This window comes from Schistocerca nitens, unplaced genomic scaffold (assembly GCF_023898315.1).
Source record: "Schistocerca nitens isolate TAMUIC-IGC-003100 unplaced genomic scaffold, iqSchNite1.1 HiC_scaffold_465, whole genome shotgun sequence".
Classification (NCBI taxonomy): Eukaryota; Metazoa; Arthropoda; class Insecta; order Orthoptera; family Acrididae; genus Schistocerca; species Schistocerca nitens.
The window spans coordinates 1,353,698-1,371,248 of NW_026045998.1; the positions used below are offsets into that span (position 1 = coordinate 1,353,698).

Consider the following 17,551-nt stretch of genomic DNA (forward strand, 5'->3'; position numbering starts at 1 on the left):
GTATGTCCTTTCTGACACCTATTCGAGCGACCACTTCCCCTGTGTCGTTCGTCTCCTGCACCACACCCCATCCCCACGTCCTTCGAGCTGGAACATACTGAAAGCTGACTGGGGACTTTACTCCTCCCTGGCGACCTTTCCGGACCACGATTTTCCTAGTTGTGACAGTCAGGTCGAATACCTCACGGCCGTTATCATCAATGCTGCCGAACGTTCCATTCCTCGTACTACTTCTTCTTCGCGTCGCGTTTCCGTCCCCTGGTGGAACGGGGCTTGTAGGGACGCTATCCGTGCTCGGCGACGTGCTTTACGCACCTTTCGCCGCCATCCTACGTTGGCGAATTGTATTGAATACAAACGACTCCGAGCGCAATGCCGTCGAGTCATCAAAGACAGCAAAAAAGCTTGTTGGGCCTCTTTCACCAGCTCCTTTAACAGTTTTACTCCCTCTTCCGTTGTTTGGGGTAGCCTTCGCCGGCTGTCGGGCATTAAGGCCCACTCCTCGGTACCTGGCCTTACCTCAGGTAATGAGGTCCTCGTTGATCCTGTGGCTGTCTCCAACGCCTTCGGCCGCTTTTTCGCGGAGGTTTCAAGCTCCGCCCATTACCACCCTGCCTTCCTTCCCAGGAAAGAGGCAGAAGAGGCTCGGCGACCTTCCTTCCACTCGCTCAATCTGGAAACTTATAATGCCCCCTTTACTATGCGGGAACTCGAACGTGCGCTTGCACTGTCCCGGTCCTCTGCTCCGGGGCCAGATGCCATTCACGTTCAGATGCTGGCACACCTTTCTCCGGCGGGCAAAAGCTTCCTTCTTCGTACCCACAATCGCGTCTGGACCGAAGGTCAGGTCCCCATGCGTTGGCGTGACGCCGTTGTTGTTCCTATACCCAAACCCGGGAAGGATAGACACCTTCCTTCTAGTTACCGCCCCATTTCTCTTACAAGCTGTGTCTGTAAGGTGATGGAGCGCATGGTTAATGCTCGGTTAGTCTGGCTTCTTGAATCTCGACGACTACTTACTAATGTCCAATGCGGCTTTCGTCGCCGCCGCTCCGCTGTTGACCACCTTGTGACCTTGTCGACATTCATCATGAACAACTTTTTGCGAAGGCGCCAAACGGTAGCCGTGTTCTTCGACTTGGAAAAGGCTTATGATACCTGTTGGAGGGGAGGTATCCTCCGCACTATGCACAGGTGGGGCCTACGCGGTCGCCTGCCCCTTTTTATTGATTCCTTTTTAACGGATCGAACGTTTAGGGTACGTGTGGGTTCCGTATTGTCCGACGTCTTCCTCCAGGAGAACGGAGTGCCTCAGGGCTCCGTCTTGAGCGTAGCCCTTTTTGCCATCGCGATCAATCCAATTATGGATTGCATTCCACCTAATGTCTCAGGCTCTCTCTTTGTCGATGACTTCGCGATCTACTGCAGTGCCCAGAGAACATGCCTCCTGGAGCGCTGCCTTCAGCGTTGTCTCGACAGCCTCTACTCATGGAGCGTGGCAAATGGCTTCCGGTTCTCTGAAGAGAAGACGGTTTGTATCAACTTTTGGCGATATAAAGCGTTCCTTCTGCCATCCTTACATCTCGGTCCCGTTGTTCTCCCATTCGTGGACACAACTAAGTTTCTAGGGCTCACGTTGGACAGGAAACTGTGTTGGTCTCCACATGTCACTTATTTGGCAGCCCGTTGTACACGTTCCCTTAATGTCCTCAGAGTTCTTAGCGGTTCATCTTGGCGAGCGGATCGCACTGTCCTGCTTTGCTTGTATCGGTCCATTGTCCGATCGAAGCTGGATTATGGGAGCTTCGTCCGCTCGGCCATCCCTCTTACGCCGGCTCAACTCCATCCACCATCAGGGGATACGTCTTGCGACTGGAGCCTTCTCCACTAGTCCTGTCGAGAGTCTTTATGCTGAAGCTGCCGAGTTACCATTGACCTACCGGCGCGATGTACAGCTGTGTCGGTATGCCTGCCGGCTGTTGTCTATGCCCGACCACCCCTCTTACAAGTCCTTCTTCGCCGATTCTCTCGACCGTCAGTACGGGTTTTATGTGTCTGCCCTGCTGCCCCCCAGAGTCCACTTCCGTCGCCTGCTTCGACAATTGGATTTTGCCCTCCCTACCACCTTCAGAGAGGGTGAGAGCCCGACACCACCTTGGCTCCAGGCTCCGGTTCGTATTTATCTCGACCTCAGCTCACTCCCGAAGGAGGGTACTCCGGCTGCAGTGTATTGCTCACGGTTTGTCGAACTTCGTGCTCGACTTGCCGGACACACCTTTATTTACACCGATGGCTCCAAAACTGACGATGGTGTCGGCTGTGCCTTTGTCGTCGGGGCCGCCACCTTTAAATACCGGCTCCTCGACCAATGTTCCAGCTTTACGGCCGAGCTTTTTGCTCTCCATCGGGCCGTTCAGTATGCCCGCTGCCACCGCCATTCATCGTATGTACTCTGCTCTGACTCACTCAGTGCTCTTCAGAGCCTTGGAGCTCCCTATCCGGTCCATCCCTTGATTCGACGGATACAGCAGTCCCTCCATTCTTTAGCTGATAATGGTGGTTCTGTCAGCTTTCTGTGGGTTCCCGGACATGTAGGAGTGCCTGGGAATGAGGCTGCGGATGCTGCAGCCAAGGCTGCAGTCCTCCTGCCTCGGCCAGCCTCCCATTGTGTCCCGTCATCGGACGTTCGTGGGGATGTATGTAAGAGGCTTGTGTCGTTGTGGTGGGTTGCTTGGTCATCCCTCCAAGGAAACAAGCTCCGGGCAGTAAAACCGCTCCCAACTGCTCGGACGACCTCCTCCCGACCATCTCGGCGCGAGGAGGTCCTTCTGACCAGGTTGCGGATTGGGCATTGCCGGTTTAGCCACCGCTACCTGCTCTCCGGTGACCCAGCCCCGCAGTGCCCTTGTGGACAGGCATTAACAGTGCGCCACGTTTTATTGTCGTGTCCCCGTTTTAGTCAATTTCGTGTTGTCCTGTCCCTGCCATCCACTTTACCGGATATTTTAGCTGATGACGCTCGCGCAGCTGCTCGTGTTCTGCGTTTTATAACTTTGACTGGCTTGTCCAAAGACATCTAACCTTTTTACTTATTTTATCTGCATCTTTGTCAGGTCTTTCTGGTGTCCCCCTCTCCCCTCGAGTTTTACTAGATTCCTTGTGCTCTAACAACAGTGACTGGGCGCTAATGACCTCAGTAGTTGAGCGCCCTTAAACCCAATCCAAAAAAAAAAACTCGCTGTGGCCGGGTGGCGCCCGTGAGGAGAGCCCCTGATCGGAGTGGGTGGTATCGCGGCGGACGCTATGCAGATGCGTGCGGGTCCAGAACTCTGGCCGTCCTTCTGCGGCCGTCTCTCTGCGTGGAACTGACTCTTGGAGTGCTGCTTCTCTTGCCCCTTCGGCCTTCCCTTCCGTGGCTACCCCCTGGGAAGAGGGTCGGGCCCGTCGGCTAGGGGCTAAAGCTTTCCCCTGCTATCTGGTTTGCACCAGGACTGATGGAGACACTTTCACCAGTGTGAAACCTTTATTCTTTGTGGAACACATTGAAGACAAGTTTGGCAAAGTGGACTCCCTGAGGAAGATGCGGTCGGGTTCGTTGCTCGTCAAAACTGCTTCAGCTGCCCAGTCTGCGGCCCTTCGTGCCTGTACCCATCTTGGCACAATTCTTGTGTCCGTTACCCCCCACCAGTCTCTAAATATGGTAAAAGGTGTGATTTTTCACAGGGACCTCATCCTTCAAACTGACGAGGAACTTCGGGACAATCTCGGAAGGCGGGGTGTTCACTTTGTTCGGCGTGTCCAGAAGGGTCCTAAAGACAGTCTCATTGCTACTGGTGCCTTTATCCTGCCCTTTGGAGGGGATACCCTCCCTGAGAAAGTTAAGATTACGGTCTATCGTTGTGACATGAAGCCGAACATCCCACCTCCTATGAGGTGTTTTAAGTGCTTGCGTCTCGGACACACGTCTTCCCGCTGTTCCCGGGCCCCTCTCTGTGGTGACTGTGGACGTCCACTCTGTGAGGGGAGTCCCTGTGTTCCCCCTCCTGTATGTGTAAATTGTCGTGGTAGTCATTCTCCACGTTCACCAGATTGCCCAGTATATAAGAAGGAAAAGAAGATGCGGGAGTATAAGTCCCTCGATCGTTTAACCTACACACAGGCCCGTAAGAAATATACACGTCTTCACCCTGTGTCCGTGACATCTAGTTACGCCTCGGTTACATCTTCACCCCTTCCTCCCCCTTCCTTACCCCCATCCCGGACCCCTCTCCTCCCCCCCTCCCCTGCGGCTCCCACACCTTCTCCTCTGGGCGCTGCTCCCCCTCCCCAGCCGGAGAAGTGTCCCACTCCTTCGGCGTCTGCCGGTCGAGGGCGCCTCTCCCGGGATGCCCCTTCCCGGCACCTTGCAGGCCGAAGGTCTGCTGCCGCGCGACGACCGCGGTCTGTCAGTCCCCAGGGCGCCCGGTCTCTTTCTGTTCCCGATCTTGCTGCAGCTGGCTCCTTTATGCCACACAGCCCTCCTCGATCTCAGCCTGAAAAGAAGAAGAAACGTAAGTCCCGGGACAAAGAGCCTCCGGTGTCACCAGAGGTCCCCTCCCCGACTTCGCAACCGGATTCTGACCTGTCGTTCACGGATGTCGCCCCCTCCTTGTCGGTGAGCGGTTGGGACCCGGCGGTATGACTGGCTTTAGCGTGTTCAGCCCCCATTTAAACCATCGTTCTGTTGTTCTGCAATGGAATTGTAATGGATACTATCGTCACCTTCCGGAATTGAAATCCCTTCTTTCGTCTTACTCTGCAGCTTGTGTGGTTCTCCAGGAATATCATTTTACTGATTCTCTCTCACCGACCCTCCGTGGGTTCCGTGTTTTCTGTCGAAATCGGGTCGCTCGTCTGGACCGTTTCGTCGCCGGCAAGTCCCGTGGTGGAGTACGGCCATTGCCATTGCCATCCGTGATTGCCGTCGAGCTTTGCAACACTTTAAGAGGCACCCATCCGTAGCCAGCCTTACTACCTTTAAACGCCTTCGCGCTAAAGCCCGTTATTTAATCACAGAGCAAGCGGATATGTTGGGAACGATTCGTTTCTTCCCTCGGTTCCACTGTCCCTCTGTCACAGGTATGGGCTACACTTCGCTCTCTCCGAGGTTGCCATCGGCAGTCCACCCTCCCAGGCCTTCACCTCCCAAATGGCCTTTGTACGGAGCCATTAGTTCTCGCAGAACATCTTGCGACCCATTTTGTAGTGCCGTCAGCATCAGCCTCCTATCCGGCTGCTTTCCTTCACCTGAAACAGCGGGCTGAAGCTCTCACCTTATGTTTTACCCCTTGTGAGTCAGAATCTTACAACAAACCTTTTACTGAATGGGAATTTCTTTCTGCTCTATCTTCTTCTCATGATATGGCCCCCGGCCCAGATTCCATTCATAACCAATCGCTTCACCATCTCAGTGCTCCACAACGGCAACATCGTCTTCGGGTGTTTAACCGTATCTGGCTCCAGGGTGACTTTCCTTGTCAGTGGAGGGATAGCATCGTGGTTCCTGTCCTTAAGCCTGGTAAGAACCCCCTATCTGTTGACAGCTATCGGCCAATTAGTTTGACCGATGTTGTTTGTAAGTTACTCGAACGAATGGTAGCCCGTCGGCTCAATTGGGTCCTCGAATCCCGGGATCTGTTGTCCCCTTACCAGTGTGGCTTTCGAGAGGGACGGTCCCCGATCGATCATTTACTTCGCTCGGAATCCACAGTTTGGCAGGCTTTTTCCCAGCACCGTCATTTGGTTGCAGTGTTTTTCGACCTTCGGAAGGCCTATGACGCGGCCTGGCGCCATCGTATCTTACTTACCCATCATCAGTGGGGTCTTCGGGGCCCACTCCCGATTTCTATCCGCCACTTCCTGTTCCATCAGTCGTTCAGAGTTCGAGTTGGTACTGCTTTTAGTTCTCCACGGACCCAGGAGACGGGCATCCCACAGGGTTCTGTCTTGAGTGTCCTTCTTTTCCTCATTGCTATCGATGGACTTGTGGCCTCTGTCGGTCCTTTGGTCGCCCCTGCCCTGTATGTGGATGATTTCTGCATTTGGGTTACCTCCTCTTCGATGGCATCTGCAGAGTGGCAGCTCCAGGGACCTATACCGCGTGCCTCTGCGTGGACCCTCTCACACGGGTTCCAATTCTCTCCTCTAAAATCGCGGGTGGTCCACTTCTGTCGCCGTACTACGATCCACCCTGATCCAGAGCTCTATCTCGCTGCACGACGATTGCCTGTGGTCCCACAGTTTCGTTTCCTGAGTCTTCTTTTTGACAACAAGCTCACTTGGCTGCCCCATATCAGACATCTGAAGGTAGGATGTTTCCGTAAACTCAATGTCCTTCGCTTCCTTGCCCACTCCTCTTGGGGTGCGGACTGTTTCCTCCTCGACAAACTGCCTATTGGCTTCTGTCTCGGGTTCTTCGGCCGACGTTCAACTAATGATTTTTCTGACGTTTCGCCAGCACGAGTGGCTGGCATTGTCAAAGCTTCACCCTCCATTGCCGGCAATGGAGGGTGAAGCTTTGACAATGCCAGCCACTCGTGCTGGCGAAACGTCAGAAAAATCATTAGTTGAACGTCGGCCGAAGAACCCGAGACAGAAGCCAATAGGCAGTTTGTCAACAAGTGGCCACGAAAGCCTTAACAATTTTGTGTTCCCTCCTCCTCCGTCTTTATCGTGCTCTAGTTCTGTCTCGCTTGGACTGTGGTAGTCAAGTTTATGGTTCAGCTGCTCCTTCCACACTGCACGTGCTGGATCCAGTCCACCATCGTGGTATCCGTTTGGCCACTGGTGCCTTCCCTACTAGCCCTGTTGATAGTCTCCTGGTTGAAGCTGGGATCCCCCCCCCCCCTTTCTGTTCGGCAGTCCCAGCTTCTGGTGTATTATGCACTCACTATCCGTTCCTCTCCCACTCATCCTTCCTATTCTATCCTGTTCCCAGACCGTGGACGTCGCCCACCAGACTCCCGCCCTCGCGCGGGTTTACCGGTTGGGCTCCGCCTTGTGTCTCTTTGCCGTGATTTTCAGCTTCCTTCTTTGTCCTGCCTTCCTCGCTCCCTCCCCTCCAACCCCCCCCCCCCCCCCCCCCCCCTTGGTTAGTTCCTCAGCCTCGAATTCGGATGGATCTCCGCCGAGGTCCGAAAGATTCCATCCCCCCGGTGGTGTTCCGTTCCTTTTTCCGCCTAATTTTATGGGAGTTTCGGGATGCTGTTGTTTTTTACACTGATGGCTCTAAATCTGCTGATCCTGTGGGGTATGCCTTCATGTCCTCTGTCGGAACGGAAAATCATCTGCTGCCACCTACATGTGGGGTGTTTACTGCGGAATTGATGGCAATTTCCCAGGCCCTTACCTTTATGAAACAGTCCCAACGCAACCGCGTTTTGTTATGCACGGACTCGATGAGTGGCCTTCTTGCTATTGACCGGTGTTTTTCGCGCCATCCCTCGGTCTCTGCCATCCGTGACCATCTCGCTGATATTCACCGTGCTGCTTGTTCCGTTGACTTCCTTTGGGTCCCTGGCCGTGTGGGTATCCCGGGTAATGAGCTCGCTGATCGTTTGGCTGGGGCAGCAATCACTTACCCCCCGTTTTCTGTAACCACTCCTGCAGCAGATTTACGGCTTCACATCAAATCCCACTTCGCACAGTCATGGGCCAATTCTTGGGAGGCTACTCCCCTGTCTAATAAACTTCGTGCGAATAAGGTGACACCAGGCCCGTGGCGTTCTTCCTTCCGCCTCTCCCGAAAGGACTCGACCACACTGTGTCATCTCCGCATTGGCCATAGCAGGCTGACCCGTGGTTTTCTTTTGCGTGATGAGCCACCCCCACTATGTGGTTGTGGAGCCTTCCAGTCGGTAGCCCACATTTTGGTTGAATGCCCCCTTCTTTTGGCTCTGCGTGCTAAGTACAGACTCCCCGATGCTTTACCTTTGATGTTGGCTGACGATTCCCGGATGGTCTCTCTGGTTCTCGGTTTCCTCCGGGAAAGTGGTTTTTATTCTCAGTTTTAAGGTTTTTAATCTCTCTCTGGTGTTGGGGCGGGGCGGTGAGTGTTTGGGTGTCTCCCACTGTAAGCAGTGCTCAGAGATTCCCGATTCACCTCCCTGACCGAAATCCTCTTTTCTTCCCCTTTTACTCTGTTTTTACCCCTTTTTTTTTAAAGGCTTGATTAGTCTCCTTTTCCCATACGTACTTTCTACATTCTAGCTGTTGTACCTTTTAAGTCACAGGTGGTCTTGCTTATGCTGCTTCAGCATAGCGTTGGGTTCGTTCTCTTGCTGACTTTCCTCATTTTGTTTTTACCATTGACAACATGACTGCCCCTTTATGTATTTAGCCTTTTCCCTTTTATTGTTCTGACTTTCCTGAGATGTCACATTAGCGGAATGGACCACATTTGAAACAAGGGACTGATGACCTTGCTGTTTGGTCCCTTAAACCTCAAACAACCAACCAACCAATGATTAGCACCTAACTGTGCATGTTCGAGAATTTATTTCGAGGCTGCTGTAGGATATACGTGTGTTGTTTATAACGCAAAATGTGAATGTTGAATCCTTACAGAATCCTTCCCACCTACAAGTCTCATACCATCTTCCGATTTGTGAAACTTTGCCGATCCACCTGCTTGTATAGTTGAGGGTTTAAAACATACCTATTTGTTCTTCCACGAGAGAGTCGTTTTGCTAGAAAGTTCGAAGTTGGGAGCGAGGTGAGTTTAGGTGCACTCCACTTTGCTGCTCTGGATTTGTGGCACGTTTACAGAAGTAGTAAAGCTCTGTATAAAGGAAAGCACGGCCGTCCTACATCCCTGCATCGGTCGCCGTTCGCAGCTCAGGATTGGCAGAGACCGCGTCACGTGACATCAGAAGCCATCGTTGGCCCGAGCATTGTTTGAAGCATGGGACGTGTTGTGTATTTTCAAAGTTTTAAGTAGAATAATGGCTCAGTGCTGTGCTTTCGGCTGTTTGTTTTCAGGCGAAAAGGGAGGAGAACTGTACAGGATTCCTTCGGAAGGGAGAGATACGACAAGGAGGAGAATGTGGCTGATGAAACTCAGCAGAACCGACTGGCAACCCACAACAGACTCTAGCTGCTGTGCAGTAAGCACAGTTTGTATTGATTAGCACAAATCATCTTAGGGCTTAAGATTCACTGTGTAATAAACTTGCTGTTTTTTGACTTACTTCGTGATGAGATTTGGTGCATCGTTATACGTGGTTAGCCTAAAGCCGCCAAGATTGTTTTTAAAAGGTACGTCGATTTCAAGCCAATTTTTACCAAAAGTAGTGAAAATGGTTCGTTTCTAGTAGATCTGTAATGTACAGACTGCTGTAAGGGCGTATTTTTTGCAGCGCAAAAGACGAAATAGCTAAACGTTGTTTTTTGTTGCATATTCAGTGTGTAGGCCCAACTGTTGAAGATGGAAAATGCAACATTTGGATGTTTTAGAGCACGTTGTTGCATCCTCCGAAAATTAAGCTACTGTGGCTTACTGTTCTTTAAAGACGAATTAACAATGTATCGTTTCCAGTAGGTTTCGTGAAAATAATTGGTGTGATAGTGATGTTCTTTTTCAAATTGCCTATTATTTGCTTTTAACAGTGTAAGCCTACCGTTTCAACAATCATTGAAATAAATGAAAAGAAAAGCATAGCTGAATTGCAACGTCAATCTTAACAGTGCAGGATATTTTAATTACTTCTTTAAATACAGCTTCTTGTACAATCGGCAGTCTCAGATGGCAATACTAGGTAGGCCTACAATATGCGCATCACACAATACTTGTTGTTACACAGCAAACCTAAACCTACACAGGAAATATGAATCTTATTAAAAATAAACTTGAATGAATATACGAGGGCAGTTCAATAAGTAATGCAACACATTTTTTTTCTGAAACAGGGGTTGTTTTATTCAGCATTGAAATACACCAGGTTATTCCCCAATCTTTTAGCTACACAACACTATTTTTCAACGTAATCTCCATTCAACGCTACGGCCTTACGCCACCTTGAAATGAGGGCCTGTATGCCTGCACGGTACCATTCCACTGGTCGATGTCGGAGCCAACGTTGTACTGCATCAATAACTTCTTCATCATCCGCGTAGTGCGTCCCACGGATCACGTCCTTCATTGGGCCAAACATGTGGAAATCCGACGGTGCGAGATCGGGGCTGTAGGGTGCATGAGGAAGAACAGTCCACTGAAGTTTTGTGAGCTCCTCTCGGGTGCGAAGACTTGTGTGAGGTCTTGCGTTGTCATGAACAAGGAGAAGTTCGTTCTGATTTTTGTGCCTACGAACACGCTGAAGTCGTTTCTTCAATTTCTGAAGAGTAGCACAATACACTTCAGAGTTGATTGTTTGACCGTGGGGAAGGACATCGAACAGAATAACCCCTTCAGCGTCCCAGAAGACTGTAACCGTGACTTTACCGGCTGAGGGTATGGCTTTAAACTTTTTCTTGGTATGGGAGTGGGTGTGGCACCACTCCATTGATTGCCGTTTTGTTTCAGGTTCGAAGTGATGAACCCATGTTTCATCGCCTGTAACAATCTTTCACAAGAAATTGTCACCCTCAGCCACATGACGAGCAAGCAATCCCGCACAGATGGTTCTCCTTTGCTCTTTATGGTGTTCGGTTAGACAACGAGGGACCCAGCGGGAACAAACCTTTGAATATCCCAACTGGTGAACAATTGTGACAGCACTACCAACAGAGACGTCAAGTTGAGCACTGAGTTGTTTGATGGTGATCCGTCGATCATCTCGAACGAGTGTGTTCGCACGCTCCGCCATTGCAGGAGTCACAGCTGTGCACGGCCGGCCCGCACGCGGGAGATCAGACAGTCTTGCTTGACCTTGCGGCGATGATGACACACGCTTTGCCCAACGACTCACCGTGCTTTTGTCCACTGCCAGATCGCCGTAGACATTCTGCAAGCGCCTATGAATATCAGAGATGCCCTGGTTTTCCGCCAAAAGAAACTCGATCACTGCCCGTTGTTTGCAACGCACATCCGTTACAGACGCCATTTCAACAGCTCCGTACAGCGCTGCCACCTGTCGGAAGTCAATGAAACTATACGAGACGAAGTGAGAATGTTTGAAAATATTCCACAAGAAATTTCGGGTTTTTTCAACCAAAATTGGCCGAGAAAAAAAATGTGTTGCATTACTTCTTGAACTGCCCTTGTACAATACATTACCTGAAAGATAGTTCTCTCATGTAAAATGAATTTTTTTTTTTTCAATTAGTTTACAGGTAGAAGCTGAGAGACTGATCAATGTTGCAGTGTTTCTGTATAGCTACCGTACCTAATTCATGTTCCTCTGAGCTTCTTGCATTGCATGTAGTTGAATAGTGTGTGCTCAGTTCTATCGATATTGCTGATTCGTATATTTTATATTATAAACTACTGCTATAATGAATAGTTTTGAAATTTTTATATCACAACATTTGTATTCAAATTGGCTGATAGTACTGTTTCTGTTTACCAGACTCACTTCACTCCAGACCAGTTTGAAGCCAACAGAGCTGACGGAGTGGAAAAACTTAAACCAAATGCTGTGCCAACCATATTCTGTTACCGTAAGCCACCAGTGGTACGTAAAGCTACTGCTGAGAGGAAACCTGTTGGCCTACTAGAGAAATGTACTGAGGATACAGGTAACTGGAAGACAACCTTCACTGCTTCAGTAGCTTTTTGCATACGTCATACTGTCGCTTCCTGCTGAATTGTGATGACACTCTGAAAATCTCGTGTGGCTGCTGACAGTTCACATTAGTTGTTTTAATCTGAAGGAGACACAAAATTTCCCTTTCTAAAAGTTGTAGTAAATATGTGGCTTAGAGCTTCATCTTCAGAAATTATGTTCCATACTCTCATTTTAATCCTGAGTTGTGCACAGAAACAGACTCAAATATTTCATTCACAACAGCTGAATATTTTTCAAACTGACGTGTCCAGTGTCTGTTGTTGTTGTTGTTGTTGTTGTTGTTGTGGTCTTCAGTCCTGAGACTGGTTTGATGCAGCTCTCCATGCTACCCTATCCTGCACAAGTTTCTTCATCTCCCAGTACCTACTGCAACCTACATCCTTCTGAATCTGCTTAATGTATTCATCTCTTGGTCTCCCTCTACAATTTTTACCCTCCATGCTGCCCTCCAATGCTAAATTGGTGATCCCCTGATGCCTCAAAACATGTCCTACCAACCGATCCCTTCTTCTAGTCAAGTTGTGCCACAAACTCCTCTTCTCGCCAATCCTATTCAATACCTCCTCATTAGTTATGTGATCTACCCATCTAATCTTCAGCATTCTTCTGTAGCACCACATTTCGAAAGCTCCTATTCTCTTCTTGTCCAAACTATTTACCGTCCATGTTTCACTTCCATACATGGCTACACTCCATACAAATACTTTCAGAAACGACTTCCTGACACTTAAATCTATACTCGATGTTAACAAATTTCTCTTCTGTTGATGGAGGGAACAAAATACTTCGCCACAAGATAATTTACTGAACAGGACCACATATCTTACATAAACAGTCTACTTGTATTGGTATCTGATTAAAGAAACGGTAATGTCTTTCCTCATACCTTTCTGGTATATCATTCTACTGCTTGCCACTGGATACTGTATATACTGTATTCCTGGTTTACAGTTAAACATTATACCTAAATTAGAAAATAGATGCTTTGATTTGTTACCACAGCTGGTTAAAGTTTACTTAAGAGTTTCCCCTTACCATTCATGTTTTTAAAACTTTGTAATCAGAGTTTTGTGTTTATTGGCAATATGTGCCACAACAGGTGCTAAGATATCTAATCTTGTGGTTAGGTTTGGCCGTGATAATTTAATCATTTATTGCAAATAATGTTTACTTGCACTTAACTGTAATCCCCACTACAGCCCACATCAGAAAGTACCACTGGTCCCACAGCTATTATAATTTTTATATTCAAGCCTCACATGCTCTGTTATGATTGAAGTGTTGTTGTGAATTCAGTATAATTGCTCATCTACAATTTCACTTTAGTATATGGCAGTAATTTTGCATTTCATAGTAGTAAGCGCACACATGGAATAATAAGACTCAGATTGTCATAATTTGCTTCTGTGCTTCGAAACTAACATTTTGTCACCTTGTGTATCTTTAAAACACATACCGTATTTACTCGAATCTAAGCCGCACTCGAATCTAAGCCGCACCTGAAAAATGAGACTCGAAATCAAGGAAAAAAAATTTTCCCGAATCTAAGCCGCACTTGAAATTTGAGACTCGAAATTCAAGGGGAGAGAAAAGTTTTAGGTCGCACCTCCAAATCGAAACAAAGTTCGTCTAATTGTAATATGAGACACAATTTAGGTCGAATGAATGACGATACAGCTGCAGTAGTTTGGTTCGAGTCGTAAGCTTAGCAGTTAAGCTTTACCAGGTGGCCATTGCTATGCATCAGGCACTCCATCCCTATTTACACGGAGATCCTTCCTTTTTCACGTGCTTCGTCTGGTTTGAATTGGTTGCTTATTTTTCTTTGATCTGATAAGTGCCGTTCTCTTTGTTATAGGTGTTTACGTCACTCTAAGCTGAAAATGCATTACTGTACTGTCATGCATTGTTTGTCGCATTCTGATAGGTGCGTGTTTACGGCCTTTCACCGCTCGCGGCGTGGCTTGCTTTTGTGCGCGCTACCGCTGCTTACAAATAAAAAATAGAGAGGAGTCGTCTCGTTAGCGAAACATTTGTTGTTACTTACACTACTGCTTTCTTTGATAATGATCAACAAGAACCAAATAATAGACTGCGTATGATAGAAGATGTTCTGAACGAAATTTTAGCGAAAATTTTTCACCGTTTCAAAATCTTTGCAGGTGCCTCTTTAATTCATTACATTCTGCACAGAAATTAGTCATCTTAGATTTAAAAATCTAGTCAATTGCCATGCTCCATTTCTGACTGTATCACTATCAGGCATAAGAATAATATGAATATAAACATGACATCATATGTATATTCTTCCCCGTTTGCTGTTGTCTAACTCTAGTTTCGTAGTTTATTAGGCAGACAGGATTTAAATGAGATAGTAGCAAACACGAAACAATACATGTCAAAATGTTTATATTCGTATTAATCTTATGGCGAAGAGAATACTACATGTGATTCACAATTCATAAAAGCTCCTATTAGCAACCATCTCTTCAAATAGGTAGGAAGAAAATTCAGAACGTAGAGTTGGCCATATTGACAAACATCCCAAACAGTCTTGCCAGTCGGATTTTCGTAGTACATTGAAATGCTGCTACATTCGAAGATCAACAATACAGAATTTGTATTTACTTCGTTGGATAATGTACCAAAATGCAGTGGTCGAAACTCTGGGCGGAGGAAAAAGGCTCGTCTTCCACTTTTTTTTTTATTTATTTACTGACGCAGAGATTTTGGTGCCAGTATTTATCTTTGTGCGTACAAAGCATGCCTGTGTGGCGCTACATATATTCGACGGCAGAAGTTAGTTGTGGCGGCACCCACCAACATTTTTCAGAATTCCCACTTGCTTTGCACTCGATTCTAAGCCGCAGGCGGTTTTTTGGATTACAAAAACCGGAAAAAAGTGTGGCTTAGATTCGAGTAAATACGGTACTATAGTGTTAAATGCTTTTTATTTTTGAAGATTGTAATATTGCAAATCTGTGTTTCATAGGTTGGAGAGCCTTCAAATGTGACCAATGGCATCAGTCCTGCAGAGAACATGGACCCAATAGAAGATGAAGTCACCACCCTGAAGAACCGAGTAAAACAGCTTCATGCTGAAATTGAAGTTTTAAACTGAAAACTCAACCTCTCTTCTTTTGTGCCTTTTACTAAAGACAACCTCCTTGCCAGTGTGCACGGTTTATTCGGCGCAGACCAGTTTGCAATATTAACAAAGGGGAAACAGTGCAGGAAGGGCCGAAAATTAGACCAGCTTGTGGTGGTATAGGGTACAAAGTCCTGCTGGAAAACAAACTTCCATTTCCTTCAGACAGAACCGTGAGATGTTCGCTACAGAATGTAAAATATAGGCCTGTTGTGCTGAGGGAGCTCATAAGTTTGCAGAAAGTCAAGCTTGGGCACATGTTACCAGGGGAGAAACACCGTGTTCTCGTGATGGACGAGTTTGGTATCACTCCATCATTCGAATACGATTGAAGCAATGGCTGCATCATTGGTAATGATACGGCACACCTCCATCAAATCTTGCCCTTGCAACAACTACAGCTTCTCATGCATTAGTTTTTATGCTGGGTGGTATCACCTCAAGATGGAAACAAATCATAGGTTACCATTACAGGGACTGGTGACCTCAGATGTTAGGTCCAATAGTGCTTAGAGCCATTTTACCATTACACATGGCCATCTTTTTTCCAGTTCTCATGTCAAAGACATCATTATAAACATTATTAGGGAATCTTAGGCACTCGTACAATGTTCACTGCATCGTGTCAGATACGGCAGGGCAAAATCGAGCTGAGTGGCGAGAATTTGGAATTGTTGTCGAAAGGTTTTCAGAATTAGTTTCTGCCAGTATCCTTGTGATAATAATAGGAAACTAATTTTCCTCACAGATTCACCACACATTTTGAAAAATGAGGATTCAGTTAGTCAATGGGCAATCAGTCTTCCTTTCACAAAATGTTGTCGAGGAATGTGATCTGCCTTGTAATGAGGTACATACAAATCGTGTATAACAGTGGCTTGAGGTAGACACTGGTTTAAGTCTTAAACTGGTACCAGAACTGTGTGAGGGGTGTCTGAGGCCAAACCATTACGAGAAAATGAAAGTTGGCTCGGCTACTGCCATAATTAACGGCCAGACTGCAGCAGCCAGTGAGTACGCTGTCAAGACAGAGAAACTGCAGCAAAATACTTTAACCACAGCACGGTTGCTAAAGCACGTTCGTGAGTGGTCTTGCCTCATGACATCCAGAGCTCCAGTTATGCCTCTGAGTCGTTCTGATGAACAAACATACAGTGAGGCTCTCTGCCATTTTTAGGACACTCTGTGATTATTTGAAAACTTGGAAATTGGCCTGAACAGTGCCTGCAAACCAATTCAGTCTGGCGTAGTTTTCATAACTGCCAGTATTTTGGAATTTTAGGACACATTCCTGAATGAGAAGAAATTTAAATTTTTGTTGTCGAGTAGATTACGAAAGATCCTTAGAAAATCTGTTTTCAATGGTCAGGTTCAAAAGTCCCATACCGGCACCACAAGAGTAGAAATTGGCACTGAGGGTTATTGCTCTTTCGCTGATCTTTATTACTGTCACAGATAATAATGAAAATAAAATTAATGGGGGAATCGCTAAGTGAAGAGGAGGATAAGTGCTCTGAGGAAGTTGATGGCCCCCTTTGTAACGCTGTGTGTGATGGTGAGCACCAGCCTCTCTACCGTTTATGTGGTCAGACTGTTAGGCAAGTTATGAAGCGTCACGCACTTTGCAAATTTTTTGAGGGGAGCCCAATAGCATCTAGAGAAAATGTCTGTACGTCTGTGAACGTGCTTTTACAACTAAAATCCTTTACAGAGACCTCACTTATTGAGCCACCGAGTGAGGTTTTGTGTGTATTTCAAAAGGCAGAGGTGTAGTTGAGAAGCAAACAACAAGATGTTACTCTCAGGTGAATTGTTGCTCTCTGATATAGCCACTTCCGTGGTTGCATCAGTGGAGGGGAAAGTAGTTTTCCCAGCCTGCCACAGTGTACAGGAGAAAATAATTCAGTTTCCTGGCAACAAGAATTCATCTGCTTCTAAGGGAGGGAAATAAGATACAAGGTTTAGTGACACAAGGCAGCAGAAGCAGGCCATGAGGAAAGTAGTGCAGAAACTGTGACTTCCAAAATCACTTTTTACTAAATGATTTGAAAAATTGACGTACATTAGCATGTTGAGACATAAAATCTGTGTTAACGATTTTTCTTTAAATGTTCTCATTTTTCTTTTACGTACAGTTATTTTTATATTTTTGTTTTATGTTTCTTTCTCAGAGTGTGGAGTGCTTTTATTATCTCGTGTAATATTTGTTACATTCTGCAAGTAGAGTATACCCCTGTCAAGGGTTCGAAATGATGCATATATAAATAAAAACTTCATCTTTCAACCTGTGTACATATTTGACTTTTGTGATTTGCCATCACTTTTGTTTTTCTTGTAATTCATTTGCTTTCTCTAGTTTTTGTTTCTCTGGATTTTAATAGCCTTTTATACGTACGGTGTATCTACATCAATCAATACAGAAGGAAGTCTGTAAAGTTTCCCTCCCTTCTCAGCTCAAAAAGTACAGCCAAAGCCACAGCATGTAACATAACCGAAAGTGAAACTTTCGAAACTACAATACTTCTGCTGCATATGCAAACTAAGTTGACCGTATGTGGGAAATGACTCTGACTCTACGTTTGCAGCCATTGCACTGTGTCAGCTTAGTTTGTGGAAATGGAGAGGTTGCCTGGGAGCGGCA

At 47.0% G+C, this 17,551-nt stretch overlaps 1 long non-coding RNA gene across 1 annotated transcript in view; it reads left to right on the forward strand.

Annotated features, from left to right (window-relative positions):
* Nucleotides 1-17,160, forward strand: part of LOC126232166 (uncharacterized) — a 32,049-nt gene extending 14,889 nt beyond the window's left edge. The window contains exons 2-3 of the long non-coding RNA XR_007544676.1: nucleotides 11,544-11,712; nucleotides 14,755-17,160. This is a non-coding gene — a long non-coding RNA (uncharacterized LOC126232166). The remainder of the gene's footprint in view (nucleotides 1-11,543; nucleotides 11,713-14,754) is intronic.
* The last annotated feature ends 391 nt before the right edge of the window (nucleotides 17,161-17,551 follow it).